Raw genomic sequence first — 4806 nt, forward strand, 5'->3', positions numbered from 1 at the left:
TTGACCAGTGTGTGTTAACGGTAGTGTTGCGGGTTGACCAGTGTGTGTTTATGGTAGGGTTGTGGTTGACCAGTGTGTGTTTATGGTAGTGTTGTGTTTGACACGAGCGTATTTAGGGTAATTATCTTGTTGACCAGGGTGTGTTTATTTTAGTGTTGCGGGTTGACCAGTGTGTGTTTATGGTAGTGGTGTCGTTGACCAGTGTGTGTTTAGGGTAGTGTTGCGGGTTGACCAGTGTCTGTTTAGGGTAGTGTTGTGGTTGACCAGCATGTGTTTATGGTAGTGTTGTGGTTGACCAGCGTGTGTTTATGGTAGTGGTGTCGTTGACCAGTGTGTGTTTACGGCAGTGTTGCGGGTTGACCAGTGTGTGTTAATGGTTGTGTTGTGGTTGACCAGCGTGTTCATGGTAGTGTTGTGATTGACCAGAGTGTGGTTATGGTAATGTTGTGGTTGACCAGCGTATATTTAGGGTAGTGTTGTGGTTGACCAGTGTGTGTTAACGGTAGTGTTGCGGGTTGACCAGTGTCTGTTTAGGGTAGTGTTGTGGTTAACCAGCGTATATTTAGGGTAGTGGTGTCGTTGACCAGTGTGTGTTAAGGGTAGTGATGCGGGTTGACCAGTGTCTGTTTAGGGTAGTGTTGTGGTTGACCAGGGTGTATTAAGGGTAGTGTTGTGGTTGACCAGTGTGTGTTTATGGTTGTGTTGTGGTTGACCAGCGTGTTCATGGTAGTGTTGGAATTGACCAGAGTGTGTTTATGGTAGTGTTGTTGTAAAACCAGCATGTGTTTATGGTAGTGTTTTGGTTGACCAGTGTGTGTTTATGGTAGTGGTGTGGTTGACCAGTGTGTGTTTATGGTAGTGTTGTGGTTGAGCAGCGTGTGTTTATGGTAGTGGTGTTGTTGACCAGCGTGTGTTTATGGCAGTGGTGTGGTTGAGCAGCGTGTGTTTATGGTAGTGGTGTGGTTGACCAGCGTGTGTTTATGGTTGTGGTTGACCAGCGTGTGTTTATGGTTGTGGTTGACCTGCGTGTTTATGGTAGTGATGCGGGTTGACCAGCGTGTGTTTATGGTAGTGTTGTGGTTGAGCAGCGTGTGTTTATGGTAGTGGTGTTGTTGACCAGCGTGTGTTTATGGCAGTGGTGTGGTTGAGCAGCGTGTGTTTATGGTAGTGGTGTGGTTGACCAGCGTGTGTTTATGGTTGTGGTGTGGTTGACCAGCGTGTCTTTATGGTAGTGTTGTGGTTGACCATCGTGTTTATGGTAGTGGTGTGGTTGACCAGCGTGTGTTTATCGTTGTGGTTGACCAGCGTGTGTTTATGGTTGTGGTTGACCAGCGTGTGTTTATGGTTCTGGCTGACCAGCGTGTGTTTATGGTAGTGTTGTGGTTGACCAGCGTGTGTTTGTGGTAGTGTTGTGGATGACCAGCTTGTGTTTATGGCAGTGCTGCAGGAATGACCACTGTGTAACACTACATCTGTGACTGTTAATACATTTCCATGCCACATTTTAGACCAGCGTGTGTTTATGGTTGTGGTGTGGTTGACCAGCGTGTGCTTATGGTTGTGGTTGACCAGCGTGTGTTTATGGTAGTGTTGTGGTTGACCAGCGTGTGTTTATGGTAGTGTTGTAGATGACCAGCGTGTGTTTATGGTAGTGTTGTGGTTGACCAGCGTGTGTTTATGGTTGTGGTTGACCAGCGTGTGTGTATGGTTGTGGTTGACCAGCGTGTGTTTATGGTAGTGGTGTGGTTGACCAGCGTGTGTTTATGGTAGTGTTGTGGTTGACCAGCGTGTCTTTATGGTAGTGGTGTGGTTGACCTGTGTGTGTTTATGGTAGTGGTGTTGTTGACCAGTGTGTGTTTATGGTAGTGTTGTGGTTGACCAGCGTGTGTTTATGGCAGTGGTGTGGTTGACCAGCGTGTGTTTATGGTAGTGTTGTGGTTGACCAGCGTCTGTTGATGGTAGTGTTGTGGTTGACCAGCGTGTGTTTATGGTAGTGGTGTGGTTGACCAGTGTGTGTTTATGGTTGTGGTTGACCAGCGTGTGTTTATGGTTGTGGCTGACCAGCGTGTGTTTATGGTAGTGTTGTGGTTGGTTGACCAGCGTGTGTTTATGGCAGTGTTGCAGGAAGGACCACTGTGTAACACTACATCTGTGACTGTTTATACATTTCCATGCCACATTTTACCACATACTGCGTAGCCAAAGTAGGCACAATGTATGGATAACAACTTCTTTTAATACTGTAAAGGTGACGTTTCGGTATGGATCCTTATACCGTTGTCAAGCAATATACCGAAACATCTCCTTTACAGTATTAACAGAAGTTGTTATCCATACATTGTGCCTACTTTGTAAGTACTTCTCAGTAATGCCTTACAAACAATACTGCGTAGCCAGTAGAATTCCATGACACGATCGGTAGACGAGATTCCCAGGTGGATCCTATCAAGGAGTGTGATTCTCTGGCATTCGATAGGCATACCACGAACTTGATCACATGATTAATGTATCATCTATACGTTCTCGCACTGTCACAATACTTCTGTTTTCCCTTCCCAGTGTTCTAAACGTTGTTTTCACTTATGTTTTAAGATGTTATAAACCAAAGAACTAATTTTAGACAAATTAATTTCCTACGCGAGACATGTCAATTGTGTCATGGAGTTTTGTGTTGATAGTGTCTGCGAAGACACACAACCTAATTACCCATCTACAACCTTCCATCTTATTGGGAAGTATAGTTTACGAGCGCTTCGATTCTGACGTGTTCTCTCCTAATGTCAATTTGATGAGGTTGAAGTTATCATTTTTCATATTGTGTTGAACCACATAACCCACTCATTTACGACTGGCGTTTAATGGTACTGAAGATAGACTCCATTACCTTTGTAAATATTTAAGACTAGTAGCACCAATTGTGATAAACGAAAGGTATCTTGTCTGCAGGACATACCCCACATATCTTATGAATACATGTTACAGTTCCTACCAAGTTACGTATGCGTGAGCAGGATGATTTAAAAAAATTTAAATGAAGAAAAATGGTGATAACTGAAATATATTGTACTTTCTAAATTATGTATGATTGCATGACATGGGTTACCACTCAACTTCGGCTTCATATATTTGAACTGTTGGGGAATTTTAAGCACAAAAATACACACAATCCTTAAAATACATCAAAATAAAATACAATTATCAGTTTGTAACAACAGTTTATCCATTTGACAAACAATACACTAAGGTACTTTATAATCTTCTTATACAATTTATGCTCGTGTGATACCCGTGTTGATCTCGGTAAGAATAGGTCTTTAGCAAGCCAGGCTTGCCGTAAAAAAAGGATTATGGCTGTCGTAAGAAGAGACTAACGGGATAGGGTGGTCAGGCTTGTTGACTTTGCTGTGCATGTCATCGTATCCCAATGGCGTAGATCGATGCTCATGATGTCAATCACTTGATTGTCTGGTCCAGACTCGATTATTTACAGACCGCCGTCATATAGCTGGAATATTGCCGAGTGCGGAGTTAAACAGTAAACAAACAAACAAACATACACCAGTGTTTTAACAATGAGGCTGATTCTGCTATAAAACGTGCATTGTAACACAATGATCATATACATTTCGAATCTATGCTGACAGAAATATCACCACGTCTAAAAATATTCAGTCCAACATGACCCTTAAACATACCTCATTGCATTCATTTGATATTTCGATTGGAAAGGTTTTGACATGTTCGAATCAATTATCGTCAACAATGATCATATAGCTGGACTATTGCTGAGTGCGGAGTTCCACAACGAACACACATTCTTGTATGCAACCTCATGGCATGGCACTACATACAAAACTAGTTGTCTGTGTGTGACATATCATTTATGGCCTATAAACATCAAAGTGACAACAGAATAACCGTTTCTAATATCCTAGCATCACATGCTGATAAACTGGTAGTTGAAATCACATGGCATTTAAAACATCCTGATCCTACTACAAACAGTGGGTGCAGGCTAGAACGGCACCTCATCGAAACGGCACCTTGTGTTGTCGGCTGCTGGCAAAAAGGGGATACAAAAGCAGCCGACACCACAAGGTGCCGTTTCGATGAGGTATTTTACAGATATTTCAATCATGTATATATATCTGTATCTGTATCTGTAAAATAACTATTTATTTCCTACTTACTAAAATAACCACTAAATATATGTATACCTGTAGTAAATTTCTTGACATTTCCGCCCGACTCAGTTTCAGCTTGGCATTGAGTTAATTTGGGTAAAGGTACTTAAAAATTAAACTTTCAACGATAAGTTTTGTTGTGCCTCCCAATCAGAGTCGGTGAGTAATTTCGAGTAGAGGCTAATTTCTTATGTAAACTTGTTTTAAGGCGATTAATTTTAACATTTCAAAATTATTTGTGTTTGCAAGTGACCATGTTTAATTCAATTTATTTTACTTCAAAGCATGTAATATTTTCATAATATATTTAGCTGCGCCTCCAAATCAGAATCTGCGAGCAGAGGCTAGTTACTAATGTAAACTTTTTTTAACAATTCACAATTACTTGTGTTTGCAAGTGACCATGTGAGTTTAATTTCATGTATTTCAGTCCCAAGGTAAAACAAATAATAAGGTGCCGTTTTAGCTATAACCCCATGCAGTAATCGACGAGAAACAACAATAAGATGTATTAAATAACAATTGAACGCAAGATACATACGCTTCGTGCGGGATATTTTTTCTACGATCTAAGTGTTGCGTAAATAAAATACAATTACTTAATGAAATTTCCTAACTACAT

The sequence above is a fragment of the Haliotis rufescens genome, unplaced genomic scaffold, assembly GCF_023055435.1.
Source record: "Haliotis rufescens isolate VD_foot unplaced genomic scaffold, xgHalRufe1.0.p SCAF_6, whole genome shotgun sequence".
Lineage (NCBI taxonomy): Eukaryota > Metazoa > Mollusca > Gastropoda > Lepetellida > Haliotidae > Haliotis > Haliotis rufescens.